Raw genomic sequence first — 19,784 nt, forward strand, 5'->3', positions numbered from 1 at the left:
GTATAAGGCTTGGTTGGTTGGAAAGGGATACACCCAATGCGAATGTATTGATTATTTTGATACTTTTTCACCTGTTGCAAAATTAACAACTGTTCGCTGCTTTCTTGCCTTAGCTGCTATTAATAACTGGGAATTGCATTAATTGGATGTCCAGAATGCATTCCTTCATAGCCATTTGGATGAAGAAGTGTATATGAAGGTTCCTCCAGGTTTTTCTAAATCTGGAGATACTTGAGTTTGTAAATTGCTCAAATCTTTATATGGCTTGAAACAAGCCTCTAGAAAATGGTTCTCTAAATTCTTCTCCACACTGATTGCTTATGGTTTCATTCAATCTAAATCTAATTATTCTTTGTTTACCAAACATTCTGGTGCATCTTTTATAGTTTTGTTGGTATATGTTGATTATATTGTTATTGCTTCTAATCATTCTCCATTTGTTATTGCCCTTAAGCACTTTCTCAATTTGCATTTCAAATTAAAAGATCTTGATCCTTTGAAATATTTTTTGGGCCTGGAAGTTGCACGATCCATTAAGGGCATATCTCTTTCTCAGAGAAAGTATGCACTTGACATTGTTTCTGATGTTGGTTTGTTAGTTGCCAAGTCAGCTGGCAGTCCAATGGATCAAAATCTCATACTTTCTAGAACTGATTCTGGCGGTCTTTTACTTGATAATCCAGCTTCTTATAGACGATTAATTGGTCGTCTTCTTTATTTAACTCTTACTAGACCTAACTTATCTTTTTCTGTTGTAACCTTGAGTCAATTCATGGACCAGCCTCGGTAGTCACATTATGATGCAGCTGTTAGAGTTGTGAGATATATCAAGGCTACTGCCGGACAAAGTTTATTCTTCCCCAGCAACTCTTCCTTACAGCTGAAAGGCTTTCGTGACTCTGATTGGGCCACCTGTCCTGATTCCAGACATTCAGTTACTGGTTTTTGTATCTTTCTTGGAGATTCTTTAATCTCCTAGAAATTCAAAAAGCAAGTCACTGTTTCACGATTCTCTGCAGAGGCTGAGTATCGCTCTATGGCCTCTACCTACTGTGAAATCAGGTGGCTACTATCTATTTTTCGTGACTTTGGGATCCATTTTCCATCAGCACCAGTTCTTTATTGTGACAGCCAAGCAACACTTCACATTACAGCTAATCCAGTATTTCATGAAAGGACTAAGCACATTAAAATAGACTGTCATCTAGTTAGAGCTATGGTTCAAAATAAAGATCTTGTAACTCTTCATATTTCTTCTAAACATCAGTTAGCAGATTTCTTTACTAAACCTTTAGGTTCTGATAGATTTTATAGTCTTTTATGCAAGCTAGGTGTTATTAATCTTCACCTTCCAGCTTGAAGGGGGCTATTAGTATATATTATATTAATTTTAATTCTCACTTACCTACATTCACGTGCACTATAAGTTATAGTGTTCTTTATTTATTTTCTATTTCAGTATAAATACTTTGTAAATATTATTCATTAAATATATGAGGTAATATTTCATAATTCTCGGTTGGTTTCTCTCTCTCGATTTCCCTCTTATCACAACCCGTGAAAAAGATTGTACTTATCCTCTTGCTCTGTTGGGTCACACACACATACAGCTTTTGAATCCACGACGAGTCACCATCATTGCAGAAATTCAAGAATTTCGAAGAAATGAAAAGCCGGCTGTTTTCGTTTGATGAAGGAGAAGAAGATGAGTATGGGTTATCGAAAATGGTTCATTATTGGTGGCGTTCAGCTGCCAAGTTTGATGAATGTGTCAAACTGAAGTTTGACCTCCCAAACGTCTCAAGCCTTAACACCTAGGCATAAAGTGCTAGGGGAGATGGAAAAGGTTGGCTTTGGTTGCACCTGATGGGCTGAACGAGCTTCGGCACAAGCTTTTCACTTATCGTTCTGGTGATTTTTGGGTGCCTACCGCGGGGGGGGGGGGGGGTGGGTTTTGGGATGGGGATCAACATGGAAGACATGGACATTCCTCCAACTATTACAATTCTCTTGCTGGGTTTTGCTGGTTCAGGCAAAAGCTCACTCGTGAACCTTATGTACAGTGTTCTTGGGCGCTCTGGACTTATACCATTCGGTCAAACATCACTAGGTAAGCCACTGCTTTATTAGTTCTAGTTTTGCTTATGGTGTGCCATTTTTGAGCCGAAAATGTACTCAAAGGTGTTTGAATTGTACTGATTCAAGATAACGGATCATTGAAGTAGTATTCTGTTTTCTGTTGCAGGGAGTTCTTCCGATTTCACCTCTATGCTTATGAAAGAGCATAATGTGTTGAGATCTATGCAAAGCGCGTTTTGTTTTTATGATTCAAGGGGCTTTAATTATTATGAAATGGGTGAGAATCTTGAAGAATTGTCTGAGTTGGATGACTGATGGTGTTCATCATAATCAGCTATGCTTAAGGTTGGGAGATGATGCATTGAACAATGATGATATGGAAAATCACTCCATGACTTCTTCTTCAAGATTAATCCTCAAAAAGAGAGTGAACTATGTAACGGTGGTGGTAACGATATCCTTACACCCTGGCCTTTGCTACTACTTTAGTACTACTTTCATATTTTTTTTTTTTTTTTACTATTTAAATTTAGATTAAAAATTTCAAAATATGACATTCTTACGTAATCTAAAAATAAATAAATTTATTTAACTAACGTAATTTTGTAATTTAAATCAAAATAAATATGATTCCAATCGTCGTTTCCTTCCATGCATTAATTGTTTGGAATCAGGCATGCATGCATGCATGCAGTCGGACAAAATTCATTGAGTTGCCAATTAAACGGCCCTACTTCTACTTGGATATATTCAGCTAGTACGTACTACGATATTAATCCTGCTACTACCAGCTATCACACGTCTCATCAACTTGGATCATTGTTCGATTATATATATATATATATATATATATATATATATATGGAGACATGATTAATAAAGTACACAAATCGGCCCACTCCTCGAGTGCTTTTTTCATGGGTTTCGGTCTCCTGATCTTATCTTTAGTGTGCTCTTTTACTTTATGTGAAACCGAAGCAAAAGCTAGCTCCATCATAACTCTTTGAAGGAAGAGTAATACGGAAACCCTCTTTGGGGAACATCAGACGGTGACTAGCTAGCTTCACTCTATATAATTTGTGTGATTTTCGACTCTGGTATTGTAGACATATGCATGCAGCTCGTTTTCTCTACATTTAGATATATACAACTATGTCGAGATTAATGCAGAATCCTTGGAGTTATTCCGTATATATAATATACCTGTCCTAATTATATATGAGAAGGGACGACTTAGGTCGGCCTGTGTCATACACAATAATTAATCTAAATGACAAAAGGATTAACATGCATGACCATCGATCATGACTGGCTACATATGTCATCGATCACCATACACACAATTAATGGCATGTTCAAGTTGGCTCACATCTCATCGATCACCGGCTTGTAAGTAACGCTTCCATGCTAATTAAGAATATTTTTTAAAAGCAATGCTAATATTTACCTTCAATTTTATGATTTTCAATTACATGATTTGTTATCTTAAAATATGTTAACAACATTTCTTTTAAAACATGTGAGCCCTATAATATTTAAGAATAATGTTACTATACCGTCTCATTTTATCCTTTCATTTTGACCGTTCATGTATTTATTTATTTATTTATATTTTTTCTTTTACTTACTTTTTAAAGAAGTGATTATTAGTGTATTGATATATTTTTATATTTTAAAAAAAATATGAATACGAAAAAGAAAATTGAAAAGGAGAATTTGGCTTAGGGACATATTTAATGCTAGAATCTAAAATGTTCACGCGCAACATTTAACATCGTACGTATATATATAATATCTACATATTACATCTATCCTTCTCTAAAATGTAGAAAGAGTAATGCAATATACTATACTAATAGATCATTTTATAAATGTAGTACTTTCCAATATCACGCTTAGATCATATTTTTAAAAAAAAATCAAAGACTGTAATGGGGCGATATATATATATATATAAAATAATAGGATAAGAGTAAGATGATATAGACTGTTTAGTATATAAAATTGTTCTTTATTATTTGATTTATACAAAAAAGCAAAACAATGCATCATCATGGAATCTTTGCGAATTACAACTAATATTGGCTCTCTAATTAATATAGGTGAGCATTATTATTTCCTAGCTGTAACTCATAAGATCGCGTACGTACATGCATTATGTATTCTTGATGTCCGACAGAGTCCCCACATTTCATGTGACCTATGTTCACGTCGTTAGTACAATACATGATATTAAGACAGTCTTAGGCAGTGTTTTAAATTTCGTACCGTACTGGTTGGTACGGTCGAAATTTTTCGTTTCGGCCGTCCGGCCGGTACAGGTACTATACTTGTTCCGTACCGGCGAAAATACCGGCCGGTACCGGCCGATATTTCGGCCTGTGTTTTTTTTTTTTTTTTTTCATTTTTTCAAATTACAAGCTTATTTTTTAACCCCCAATTTAGACTAGACTATTTATAATTTATATATATATATATGTATTTATATATAATTTATTTATATATAGACTATTATTTTGGAATATAATTTTTATATATATTTATATATATAATTTATTCATATATCGACTATCCCGAAACGTTATCCCGAAACGCTATCCCAAAATGTTATCCTGAAACGCTATCCCGAAACGGTACCGGTACTGAAATATTTCGTTCCAGTGCCTTGACCGGTACGGCGTCCGGTACGGTATTCAAAACATTGGTCCTAGGGCCCAGCTTTGGTTTTGCACTTGAGCGGTGATACAGTCCTAGAAATAGTGTCCAAATTAATATAGTTACCGAATAGTGGATTTCAGTTTTTTATTTTTTATGTATTTTTTTAATTATCATAAATATTTTTTTAAAAATAAAAAATTCACAATATCATTAACAAATACTTCTTTAATCACTAAGAAAAAAAAAACTCATTCGAAACACAAATTCGAGATCCAAATTCAGGCCCCAAAGCATTTTTGTTTGCACTTTTGAATAAGGGTTTGTACGTAGCAAAAGCATATTCGTAACTCTACCTGCATTATATCATCCTCTCGTGTTGGCAAAACAACTTTGGAGTATTCTGCTCATTAGGTTGTATTGGCTTTTTGGAGAAAGAGTAAATATTATTTAAAAATCCTTATACCCTAAATTATTTATATTGTATAATTTGATTTGAAAGTCTTCCAAATTATATTATGCCGCGTGAATAGCATGTGGTATAAATGCCTTCAAATATAATTATTTATATGAGAAATGTCAACCGTATTAAAAAAAAATATAAAAATGATACTTTCACGTGGCATATATAGTTAATTTTTTGTAAAATTTTTGAATTATATATATATGTATATATACAAATAATCTACTCAACCTCCAGTTCTCTAACCGCACGCCACACTCCTGATGTGGCCAAACCCCGTTCTTCCCCGCGCCACGATTTATTCTCTCTCTTCTCCCTCAGACATCTTACTTGACCTATCTCCCTCAGTCCTCTCACCCTCGTTCTCCTTCAGACATCTCACCCTCATTCTCCCTCAGACCTCTCAACTCTCCCTCTTCTCCCTCTCCTCCCTCAAACTCTTCTCTCTTACGCCTTTTCTTTCTCACTACAAAACCCTCACCGACCTTAGAAAAATTCCTACTTTCACTCGACGCAGCATTTAGCCCCGAGCCGCTGGACTGATTCACCACATTTGAAGACCCATTTTTTGCTTATTTAAGGTATCAACTAGTCCTAGCCAATAAATCTCACTCATTTTAGATGTTATCAACAACCAAAAAATCAATGGCATACATACAACATCAACAACCCAAAAACCCCACAAAACACGGATCAAACAAACATCAAATCGCAGATCCATAAACACATAAACACACAAAATGAGTAATGCTAGAAATGGAGAGATGAAACGAAAAGAGAAAAATAAAAATCTTTTTCTTTAATTTCTTACTCTTCTAAGATGACATACGGTGGCTCTCGGTAGGTACAACACCAGCGGAGGATTGAAGCCGTGCTGAAATGATGAAGCTAGAGTAGCTGTATGGAAATGGTGAACTCAAAGGAGAATATTTGTTACACGGTACTAGAGTGTTGACTCAACACAGTTCCGGAGTTATGGAACCACACGGGGGGCGGGCAGAGGGTGAGGTTGGCAAAAGGACACAAGCTGGGGGAGTAGAGGAGAGAACCCGAGGGAAGGATTTCTGAAGAAGTGAAGAAGAACGCGGGCCGGGGGGGGGGGGGAGGGGGAATTGAAATGCCCTTCTGGACGAAATGCATGTTTTCTTTTTTTTTTTTTTTCAAAAAAAGAAAAAGAAAAAGAAATCCACGTCGGCTAGAGTGCGAAGGTTGGGTGAACAGTGGGTAGTTGTGTAGCAAAACTCATATATATAATGGTAATCATGTATTTGTGATTACAGTTTCTAAACAATCACAAATCAGTCATATATCGAAAATAAAGATCAAAATGGCATAAATAGACATACCATTGGTTCATCTTTGAGAATTATAAAGATCTCTGAGCTCCGAAACATAGAGTGGGAGAGAGATAGTACTTATATCGGTTGGTTATCATGTTGGAAACTGTAGAAAGTGTCATGATATGAGTCCATTAATTTAAGAGAAGTATTATAGCTGTAAAAAGATTCTATAAAAGTAAACACATAAACAGACATGATTTTATATAATATGCTAGAACTATTTTGTAATAAAAATAACTTTACAATCTAAGATATAATATCAAGTCATATCATTTTGTCAATTTATTTTTATAGGATCTCTTTATCGTTATAACATTTATGATTCTTTAATGGCACTAAAGGGATTCAAGAATCTGAACCTTCCTCAGATGAATGGCGCCTTTAAAGTTGGTTAGAAGAAAATTCGACAAATTGAGAGCAAAAATGTCAGCCGGCTACAGTAGAGGTCCAGTGCAGAAATTGGGTCTTCAATCTTCACCAGAAGTCGAAGCCCAATACATCATACATTTCAGACCAACAACTTATTAGTTCCACACATCTCATGTAGCACTCGGGGCTGCTCTTGTTCTCTTTTGCCTGTCTAGATCGTCAGAAGATGCCTGTAATGTTATGGGCCAAATATTTTTAATGTACAGCTAAAAGCTTTTCTGGCGCAGAGAAGGCCCATCAAACCTTGTTCCTAGCTTCTCAAAGAAAGCCCATATCATTTGGGCCGCTTATAAATCGCAAAACACTAGTACTAAAAAGGAATAAGGAGAAAATCTTGTGTGTATTGACTGCTCAAGTAATATTTTGCATGGATCCTCTTCTTTGTTTTAATTGAATGGATTCTTGATTAAAAAAATGTTTATTGACTCAATTAAGTTAAAAATGACTATTGAGGACAACTGCCAAAATTAAGTTAAAACAAATTAGCTTAATGGGTGGAGGGATATAAATTAAATAATTAAAGTTATATATTATTGACTCTATATTTTACCTTTATTTAATTAAATATTTTTCATCTAGAACATTTATTAATGAAAGAGATGCTTTTACAAACCTCCCTCCACCGCTCAGGTATTTCTTTCTGTTCACTGGCCAGAGCGGGGTTGGAGTTTCGGCTCCACCCACCTTCCCCTTGTCCATCTTTCACCGAACCTATTTTACGGTTGCTTTCCTTTTTTTTTTTTAGTTTTTCGTCTGTACACCGAAATATGCTAATATGCTATCTTCCGACCTCCTTCGATCGACACGAGCCCCACCACTAGATTCTCCAGCTGCCGATCCACCAAAAGACATAAGAAAACAATTCAAAAGTACGATGTGTACATCTCATGCGTGGCAAATTTACATAAGTTCATAACAAAATAGACATATACATGACAAAGAAAGTAGAAATTACAGGTAAGAAATAAAAACTGAGCGTAAATAGATTAGTCATCAAGAATTTCGAATTTTCATATATCCAGACCCAATATTAACATCTAAAATATAAATATATTTTTATTGTTTCTCAGTTAAATATGAATTTCTATATGCTTTCATCAAATACCTCATAGGCATATGCATGTTAAAAAGACTAGAAATTATAGCTAGAAAAAAAGAATTGTAACTAAACATAATTGCCAAAAAATTTGGAGTTTGATACTTTGAGACCGAATAATTACATGTAAAAAATAATTACATAAATTGATAAGAGGATAGACATATGCATGACAAAGAAAGTAGAAATTATAAATAAGCAAAAGAATATTAGGCCTAAACAGATTACTCACCAATATTTACACACAATTAAAGTAAATAACAAAGAAAAATGTAAAACATTTATATAGACAAATCTAAATCTCAGGAAATTGTAGAATTGTAAATAATAGAATAAAAATAATATTTAGCCATGTATATCGATGGGTCTAAATTTCAGATCTAAATTAAAACTTCTCAAATGTAAACTAAAATTAAAACTTCTAAAATAAAACTTCTCAAATATAAACTAAAATACGTACATGTCTCGAAGTTTCTAAAGATAAAGATAGATAAAATAAAAAATAAAAAATAAAAAATAAAAAAATTTAAAAAATTTAAGCTATCAAAAGAATATGTAAGACCTGTAGATGTAAAGAGGGAAACTTCTAAAAAATTTAAAATTTCTCACGAATCACATCTTTTTTCATAGCTAAAACCGAGAACTTTTTCTAGAAAATGATTTAAAAAAAAAAAACTAGAAGGTAAAAATCTTATATGTGAACAATACACAAGAAAAAATAGATCTAAGTAAATAGATTGACAGATCTAAAGTAGAACCTCTCGGATCTAGACTAAAACATCTAGATCTATCAAAGTTTGCAAAGAACAAAAAAAAAAAAACTTTTCCCCAAAAATAAAAGGTGAAAACCGTAGATCTGAACAATACATAACAATAAATACATCTTTAAATTTCTCGGACCTACACTAAAATCCGTACATCTATTCAAGTTTACAAACAACAATAATTTTTTTTCTTTTAAAACTAGAAGATAAAAATCTTAGATGTGAACAATACACAAGAAAAAATACATCTAGGTAAATAGATAGACAGATCTAAAGTACAACCTCTCGTATCTAGACTAAGACGTCTGCATCTGTTAAAGTTTGCAAATTAAGAACGACAATTTTTTTTTCTTCAAAACTAAAAGGTCAAAATCGTAGATCGAACAATATGTAAAAATAAATAGATCTTCAAACTTCCCAGATCTAGATTAGAAGGTGTAGATCTATTGAACTTTAGACAAATAAGGAAGAAAGTTTTACCCATATACATCGACACCCAACGGATCCCATCTTTTTGCTGTTTGTTCGAGGACCAAAAACATGGAGCTCAAAGAAAGAGCTTTCAAGAGAACCAGAGACAGAGGGAGAAAAAATGAAAAATATCAAAATATAATGCGGCTGAGAGGAAGGCGAAAACCATTGTGTACCGTGGTGGTGTAGATGTGAGACGAAGAGAGAAAGAGAAAGAATGGAGAAATCGGGAAACCATGTGAACGAAGAATCCTCTAGAATGTGCTTCTTAGGGGGGAGAGAGAGAGAGAGATGAGGGAAATGAAAGTGTTGGTGCCGAGAGAAGAAGAAATAGAGGAGAGGTAGGGTTATTTTTCTTCTTAAACAGCACCATATAGAGGTATGGACTTGGGGTTAGGAAATGGCCTGGGCTTGATGGGCAGTTTTGGGCACACATAAATTGGGCCCAACTTTATTTTTTGGGCTCGAAATGTGAAAATGCCCCATTGTTATGTGTTTATGGACTTACTTATTAGTTCATAGTTTATTTAAAATTTTTCACTTAACATACGAATTGCACATAAAATAGTATTAAAAATCTAAAATATAATTTAGTAATAATCACAACATTTAAGAGGTCATACATTTTGTAATATCTTATGGTTTGTTTATATTCTTAAAATTTAGATAAACTCACCCATCTATTAAATTACTTAATGCATTTGATATAGTTTTATATAATATGATTTATTGATAAACAAGTTGGATAATTAAAAAAACTATTATTCACATTGATTAATATAAGAAAACAATATATAAAGGCATAAAGAAGAAAACAACAGAATCTTCAGACCTAAAAAAAAAATTCAAATAATTTTCTGTAGTATTATATTGTCTTTAACTTTGAATTTTATAAATATCCATTATATTTGTTGTATTTATCATTATTGTTGATGTGCGATTATAGTTTCATTTAATAAATGTAATTTAAATTTTATAAATATCCGTTTTGTTGTTTTTATATTCTCTCCCAGATAAATATGTTGGTTGTACTTTTTTCGACTCCACATGACCTCGCTTGCTGTTGATTTTCTGCATTTCTACTATTCTTTTATTTGTCTTCTACTTTCTAATATGTTTTTATCTTTCTCATACGAAAGATGATTGTGCTATTTACTTTGTAATGACTACTCTACTTATTCATATGTTATATTTGACAAGCATATAAATTTCTAATTTCTAATTTCTAATTATAATTAATGAATGCATGTTATACGTAAATTTAAACTTTTACATGGAAATTATGTTGAAACTAAATGTTTCTTTGTTCGACTTGAAATATAAATACTACCGATGACAGTATATTCTCGTTCCTTATAAATAAATTTCTATTTTTTGTTTGCAATTATTTTATTGTTATATCCAAATATTAACGAATTTCCTAAATATATATTGTTAATTTGTTATATAATGTGCTTATTCATTTTCGTCTTAATACATAGACCAACTTTTATGATTAAAGAAAGATTTTTCCTGGTTGATCTAGATTAGCACTTCTATTACATGTCTTGCACAAACTCTAACAAAGCAACCATATATGACTACAATGAGAATTTTCAATGTTATAGTTGCAAGAGCATGATTGTGTCGTGGCCATGGTAAAAATTTTCTTTCGTATTTTGAAATTATATATAGATTCTTACATCAAAATTAGAACGTTCTAAATGTACTAACAAATAATAATCTCCTTGTTAATTTAAGATGTTGAATATATTTAGAGGTACATGATGATAGCGAATCTATAGCAATCGTAACGTTCGGAACAACAGCAGAACAAATCATCAATTGCACCACAATGGATCTCTTAGAATATGAAAACGAGGTACAATGTGTATTTATAAATCTATTTTTAAAATTTGATACATTACTTATTTATATATTTTCATCATCACAGGGTCGCCTTCCATATTTTCAGAATATAGCAGCTCAAATTTCAACTAAAGAATGGATGATTTGGCCTGCTAGACGCACAGATAAATGAATACGACCAATTGTGTGAAAACAAGCTAAATGTACTCTTTGTTAATGCCATTCCTAAGACAATAAGTTGAATGTTTTAAATATCTCATTTCAAAATTATCGCTTTTGTAATATATACTTTAAAAATATCTATACATATATAGTTGTGACTTAGTTCTTGTAAATGGTTACATTATAGTTATATACATTATGCAAATCGTGTGTATAATATGTGTTGTAAATAGAAAAAAAATGCTAAAAATATAGACAAATTTCTGTCCATTTATTGTTAAAAATTTGAAACATAACAAAATTGATCAACTAGGCAAACACTTACTATATATATATATCCGTATGCATTATTGGAAATATTCATATCATGTGCTTTATTTTGATTTTGCCTCCAACACAATGGATTGAGTAAAATATTTAATATTAATCTTGCAGCTCAAATTATAATTTTGTTATTTTATTTTTTTTCTTAGGCTTAGATTTTATAATTTTTCCCATTGGCATATTGTTTCCATGCAAAAGCTGACTCCTCTAAGGCTGCAGCAACTATTTGATGTGGGATGATATTTATTTTTTATTTTCCATTAATTGGCAGGTGTTATTATATAAATTAGTCTTCTTTCAATCGCTACATGCACCTGAGCCGAAGGTTCTCTGACCTTTCATTAACCATTTATATATTTTTTTTAAAAGGAGAAACTAATTAATTAAATATGTAACAATACATCACAAAAGGCTGCCTCTCCTAGTGCTACATTCAAGACCTCGGGAGGGCCATCCTTGAGCCAAACCTTTTCACAGCTATCCCTAATTTCTAATTTGGCTGCTATATGAGCAACTCTGTTTACTGTTCTTTGAACAAACCTCAGACTCCAAGCTTGATTCCTTCTCATTAACAGTTGCATATCCTCTATCATTTGGCCAATCCACGAGTTGTCTTCACCTTTGGAATTTACTGCATCCACTATTGCCTTAGCATCCCCTTTAAAACAAACTTGGTTGAAGCCAAGCTCTGTGCAAAGATCCATAGCTCTAAGAAGAGCAACACTTTCATCTTGGGCAGCTGAGGAGATATGATCCTTTGGACCTGTCACCACTGCTTGTACCCTGCCGATTGAATCTCTGATGATAACACCCAAACCCATCCTTCCTTCTTTTTGAAAGGCTGCATCAAAGTTCACTTTGACATAAGGCCAAGCAGGCGGCTTCCACTTCAGGTCAGAACCTCTCTCAATAGAATTTGCTGCACTCTTTGAACTGATCTTATTGGTTTCCTTAAATAGAGATAGTTTGGCTTGAACTTGCCTTGCTAGAATACTAGGATGCCTCAACTTGTTCCTCATCTCAGTCCACAATAGCTTAAAGTCAGTATAATATCTCTTCCAATTGTAGAAAAAACTGGATCCATCTCCCCAAACGTTTGTTGTAGCAGGGCAGTCCCATATCACATGCACCAGTGTTTCTACTTCATAGGTACAAATTGGACATAAGTTGTTCTCAATAATGTTCTTCCTGAAAATGTTATCTTTTGTAGGAAGAATATTATTAAGACACTTCCATAAAAATAGTTTGACCATACCCGATACCTCTAGTTTTCACACCTGGCTCCACATCTCTCGATTCTCTCCTCTGGTTGAGCCTTCGCCTTCGCTTTCATTTCTTTTCAAAATCAAAAATTCCAAAAAATAGGCACTTTTGGCAGAGAATGTGCCTTTTTTGATCCCACCCATATCAGTTTATCGTTGTTCCCTCCAAATTTTTATACTTTTTCCATTTCCAACCTGCCATACCACCCCCTCTTTAATCAGTTCCAAGCTAGACCACAGGCTTCTCCACATAAAAGGAGGACCATGCAATTTAGTCTCCAAGAGGTCACACTTCTGAAAATATTTTTGTTTAAAAACTAGAGAGACCATTGAGGTAGGTTCTTTTATCATTCTCCATAATTGCTTGGCTAGAAGAGCTTTGTTACAGCTGCTAAGGTCTCGAAATCCTAGGCCCCCTTGACTTTTCACCTCTCCCAATGACCTCCATGATTTCCAATAGATGCCTTTTCCTTCACTGTTATTACACCACCGAAATCTAACCCAAAGGCCTTCTATTTCTTTGAGTAGCTTACCCGGCAATTTAAAAACGCTCATAGAGTAGGCTGGAATAGCCTGCAAAACACTTTTTATGAGGATCTCTTTCTCAGCTAAAGATAAGAACTTTGTTTTCCAGCTATTGATCATTTTCCAAATCTTTTCCTTCAAGTCTCTGAAAGTATTGTATTTAGATCTCCCCACCACAGTTGGGAGACCTAGGTAACGGTTGTACTCATTGCATCTCGAGCCATTTACCTGCTACAGAATGAAGTCCTTGGCTTCCACCCTGGTATTGGAGCTGAAGAATACACTTGTTTTTTCTTTGTTTTGAGTTTGGCCTGAAGCGTCCTCATATAAAACTAGTAGATCACGATGTAGTACCATTCAACCAACCTTGCTCTACAAAAAATTACATAATCGTCGACAAAGAGAAGGTGGTTAATCCTCAAACCACCCATTATAACTGCAACCCCCTTAATGAGGCCTTCAGATTCTGCCTTATACAGTAAGAGCTGAGGCCTTCAACACAAAATAAGAACAAGTAAGGTGATAAGGGATCCCCTTGTCGAAGGCCCCTAGTTGGGAATATAGTTTCACCTAGTTCCCCATTGATCATGACAGTGTAAGAAACTGTATTGACACACACCATCACTAAATCAGTCCATTTCTTTCCAAATCCAAGTTTGAGCTTCATTGCCTCAAGAAAGAGCCACTCTACTCGGTCATAGGCTTTTGACATATCTAACTTGATAGCCATGGAGCCCTCTTTGCCCTTCTGTCTAGCATGCATGGTATGGAGAAGTTCATAAGCCACCATAATATTGTCTATAATTAGCCTATTTGGGATGAAAGCACTTTGGTTCCATGAAATTACCTCATCCAAGACTCATTTCATTCTATTTGCCAGAACTTTTGAGATCAATTTATAGGCTACATTACAAAGGGAAATAGGCCTATAATCATTCATAGAGTTGGGGCAGTTTACCTTGGGAATTAACACTAGCAAGGTGTGTTTCAGGTCCTTTGACATCTTCCGTATTTTTAGAAATTCTAGCATTGCCTGGGTCACCTCAACTCCCACCATCTTTCAGTGTTCTTGGTAGAAGCCTGCACTGAAGCCATCGGGCTCAGGAGATTTGAAGGGGGACATTTGCATGAGAGCCTCTTCCACCTCTTTTTCTGTAAAAGCCTTCTCCAAATAAAGTTTCATCTCAATTGACACCCTTGTATTCACTCCCTCTATGCATTGAGCCACATGGACAGAATCTGGCTGTGACGACTGGAAAATTGAAGAGAAAAAACTGGTAAAACCATTTGCAATCTTAGAATCCCCTGTTAAAACTGTCCCCTGCAGATCTGTGACTTTTTTGATCAAATTCTTTTTCCTTTTCTGGTTTACACATGCATGATAAAATCTTGTATTCCTGTCCCCACCCACCAACCAATATTTCTTTGCCCTTTGTCTCCACCAAGTATCTTCTTGGTCTAAGAGGAAATCTAGATCTTTTTGTAACATTTTTTGTTGATTCATGCTACCTGCTCCTCCCTCATTTTGCAACATGCCTAACAAAGCAGTCTTATCCCTTATAGCCTTAGTCCTGTCCCTTGCTAGGTTTTTACTCTACTGATTCAGTCCCCTCTTTGTTGCTTCTAATTTTCTCAACATGCTATCCAGGATCCTTTCCAAGCTTCCGAGACAACCTTACTGCAGCCTTCTTCCTTGTTCCAGCCAGCCACATACTTGAAAGGATTATGGAGCCAACGGCTTACGAGCCCTCTACTACTGCAATGTAGTAGAATTGAACTATGGTCAGAACACACAGCAAGTAGAGTTTCCATAGAGAACTCAATATATTTTGCTCTCCAATAATTGTTTGCGATGGCTCGGTCAAGTCTTTCTTTGGTAAACGACTCGTCTTCATGAAGATTGCACCATGTAAACTTATTTCCTTTCCATCCCAAATCAAATAGATTACCCTCTTCCATAACCTTCCTAAACATACACATAAGATTTTCACTTTGAGGTCTCCCTCCCACCTTCTCTTCCTTGAACAAAACCTCGTTACAATCGCCTATAACACCCCAGCCCCCATCAAGAGGCTTGAAAGAGGATAGTAGCTCCAATGTCTGGTTTCTAAAACTAGCATTTAGATGGCCATAAAAGCAGGACAGTAGCCAATTAAACTTGCATCTTTCATCATTAACCCTTACATTAATATGATGGTGGGAGTAATTTGTCAACTCGATTAAGTCTTCCTGTTTCCACAAAAGCATAAGATCCCCACTCCTTCCTCTTGCCTCTACTACAATACACCCATCAAATTTTAGCCTCTTTGCAACCCTAAGGCCATTGGTATATGATAATTTGGTCTCCATCAAGAAAACCAAATCGGGCATCTTATCCTTCACTATCAAGCAAAGGGTTTGAACTGTTCGGGAGTTCACAAGCCCCTCGACAATTCCAACTTATCAGTTTCATTGATGTCGGCGGGGCTGCCATGCAGCCGCCGCCGATTCCAAGAGACTACCATCGTCCACTAATTTATCATATGCCTGAGTTTTCCTACTTCTTTTAGGAGGAACTAGACTGACCTTACCTGCATCTGCACGCCGTTTCTTTCTAGGTGAAGGATGCGGTGATAGAACAACTGGGAAGCTTCTTTAGTCACGAGCACATCTCCTCCATTTTCGGTCTTCCCATTCTCTTCTAACACTTAGAGCCAGATGAAGTTGTTCCTGTTCAACCATTTCTGGGATGTAATCCAAGTGGGTAGTATGGGCCAGAGCTTCCAAGCCCTTATGTTCCACTACCAGCCCGCGCGACCTACTCCCTAGCCCAGGCCCAATCCCTGTTTGGGTCTCAAAAGCAGTTTCCCATTTATTTCCCCTTCCACCCTCGTCACTTGCCTCCAAAAGTACATCCCCATGCTGCAAATCTTGTGTGAGGATTTCTCCCCCGATTTTGAGGAAGGAGCTATTCCCAAAGCTACATCCCCTCCCTATGACACTGCTGACAGCAACCCTTTGTTCCATGCGTCAACATAGCTTCCTCTTTGACCTACTCTAGGGCATGGGGTAGAGGAGTGGTGCGCTCAGAAATGCCCTTCTCCACCTCCTTCTCCGTTGGCCCTTCGGCTGGGCTGCTCGCAGATGTCTCCACATCCATGCTGTTGGTATTTAGTCCGGTTTCCTTCCCCCCTTCACCTCTACCATTGTTAGGCGAAAACACCCGCCGCCTCATTACTTTTTCAGCACGGAGCCACGGCCCAAATTGTGTGCCTGAACTTTCAGCTTCGCCTTTATTCTCTTCCACTACCCTGCACCCCTTCTCATCATGGATAATCCAACCGCATTGGAAGCATATCTTAGGAAGATTTTCATAGCGAAAATGAATCTAGTTGCTTGAGCCCTGATAACTTATGAATCACCCTCTTACGACTATTTTCTACAGCGGGATCTCCACCCTCACCCGTAAGCATCTCCCCCATCCAATGCCGTCATCCTCCACATCAACTTCTAGAACTCGTCCCACTGAGCCTCCTATCTTGGTCCCGCATTCCATTGTCATGCACCTTAGTGGTAAATCGTATATTTGCATCCAGAACACTTCCTTTTCAAAATTTAGCTTCCCCGGACGCATACCCCCCTCATACGACCATAACTGGAGTAGAGCATTATCAAAAGTCCATGGTTTTCCTTCCAGTATTCTATGCATGTCCGCATAGGTCTTAAAAGTAATGGTAAAAATATTTTTGTTTACTTTGAAAGATAGCCCGTTTTCCAATGCTCCATATTTTTGCCATCGTGTTGCTTATCAGTTCCTTTCCTACAGCTCTATCCGTGCATACCTTGCCAATGAGACTTCTTTCCTCCTTACGTAAAATCTCTTCACCATGTCTATTGTCTACTTTTAGAACCAGCTCCTCTTCCTCTGTCAACCTAAGATTCTTCCACTGATCTTCAAGACTTTCCATCTAGTTCCCTTATCACATAGCGTGACGGAAACCCTGGGAACCAAACTATTTCACCACCTCTGGTTCGCATGCCAGAGAGGAGACTTTGTCCCAATGTTTAAACCCCATTAACCATTTATATAAATCTAATAAGTGCATGGTGTAATTAGTATGTGTCCACCGCCTAAAACACCTATATTATATATAACTAGCTTGAAGAAGAAGAATAATAATAAATTAGGTACGTAAAAGAAAAAATATATAGAGGAACATATTTGCGACGGATTATTTGTAATGATTATTTGCGACGATACCGACTATTTGTAATAAAAATAGACTCATTTTTAATATTTGTGCTATTTTTTCAGGTCATTATTAGCCCTATGAAATGTGTGGGATATAAAGGCTACGGTAGGGGTGTCAAATCGTGTTAACGGGTCGTGTTCGTGTCATGTCAAAACATGTATATTATACTATATAGGTCAACCCTAACCAGACCCGTTAAACTTATCATGTCAAAATCTCAAACTCTAACACGACCTTTTAACATAAAGGGTCGTGTCGTGTCAACCCGTTTTGACCCATTTATGTCAATAGGTTGAACAGATCCAAACTTAACTATATCAAACCCGTTTGATCTAGTTAAATTTAGCATAATTTTATATAAATGTTAAAATCATAATATCTATAAAAAAATAGAAAATTATCTACAAGTTCAAAATTACAATCCAAACAATAAAAATATCGAAAGTACAATCTCAACAATTTTATTTTTTAGGTATAAGGGTATAATTGTAACTTTAACTTTCTTAACGGGTCATAACGGATTATAACGGGTCAAAACAGGTTGACCCATTATCAACCCGTTAAGCTATCATGTCTTAACAGGTTAATCCGTTTTGACTCATACCCGTTAAAACTAAACCCTAACCCACTTTTATCGTGTCGTGTTTGTGTTCGGTTAATAGGTCGTGCCACATATTACCTAGGCTACAGTAGGAATTGTTCATCTAGGCAGATCAGGTTGAGCTGTCTAATACATGAATGTGAATGAAGCTATCAGGAGATTTAATTTGGAGCCAAGTTGTATGAGTAAATGTAGAACTACAGTTGTTATATGGGTTATAAAGTAGTATGCATAATCATGCTTGATGACACTCTTGTCCTTCCCACTCATTAAACATTAATGTATTTTCATTGCCTTCAATGAACAGTTAAACATACGTGAATGTTGTAAATACTGATATATAAATTATGTTATATGGCTCATGTGAGTGTATTTTGTAGTATATTTGTCATATATCTCACCTAGGTATCAAATAACTCTTTATGAAAAGCTAGCATACAAATTGTTACGAAATGTCCCAAATAAAAAATATTGTCTACGGTACCACCTTAGTGGGCAAAAATTGCTTTTACCCAGAAACTAGCACTCGTGGAAAAAAGTATATATAAATCAGTTTCATTTAAAACTATTTGCTACAAGATTCCTCCATGTAAAATAACTATTCCCTATGAGCATAGAATTTTGGGAATAAAATCAGTTTCCTAAGGTAAAACTATTTCCTACAAATAGAATTCATGGAAATTAAGTATTTCCCCGGAATGATGTGTTTGTGGGGAAAAACAAACCACTATCATGCTAAGAATATTTTCCACAAGAACTGTGCATGGCAATTGAGCATTTGCCACCAAAATCTCGACAGGGAAAAGATCAGCCAACATGATTAAAAAACGTTTTTCACAACAATTTTCCCACCAATGGTATTAGTGGATAATACTAATACCCACCAGATTCTCTCGTGGAAATGGTCCTATTATCACAAGCCGTGTAAAAGAAATTAAATTGGCTTTTGTCACGAGTGGTGGAAGGCTCTTGCCGCGAAATGTACTGCAGAGAAACACATGTATTTCTCATGAGTTAGAGTTTTTGAGGAATATAATATTTTTTGCGACGACTTATATGCTACGAGACTTTCACATAAAAAAATTATGGAAATAGCGTTTTTCTCACAAAAAAGATGTATTTTTTTTTCCACCAATCTCATTCTTGAGGAAACACGATATTTTTGAGGTGTACGTAAGGTTGTCATTTTCAAAATGCAAGTAGATGGTGGCTGGAAAGCTGATTGATTCAATTGGCTTAATATTAACCACAAAAGCCGTTAAACGCAATAATATTCTAAGATATTATTGTATGACGACGGGATCAAGAATTGTAACCTAGGACCATTCGTATTTATACATCTATAAACCCACCAGATAACGATCAAACCCTTCCCCCATTCCTCTGACATGCACGTACGTACGTAGCTGCTGTCAACAATATATATCATCTTGAATAATTCTCGATCGATGAGCAAAAGAGAGTTACTGCAATATTCTGGTAACGAGGAAATTACATGCAGCTAATTGCCAAAACGAAAACGTGCATGAACGC

At 35.6% G+C, this 19,784-nt stretch overlaps 1 pseudogene; it reads left to right on the forward strand.

Annotated features, from left to right (window-relative positions):
* The first annotated feature begins 1,600 nt into the window (after positions 1–1,600).
* LOC121262023 lies at positions 1,601–6,932 on the forward strand (annotated as a pseudogene).
* Positions 6,933–19,784: the final 12,852 nt, after the last annotated feature.

This window comes from Juglans microcarpa x Juglans regia, chromosome 4S (assembly GCF_004785595.1).
Source record: "Juglans microcarpa x Juglans regia isolate MS1-56 chromosome 4S, Jm3101_v1.0, whole genome shotgun sequence".
Taxonomy (NCBI): Eukaryota; Viridiplantae; Streptophyta; class Magnoliopsida; order Fagales; family Juglandaceae; genus Juglans; species Juglans microcarpa x Juglans regia.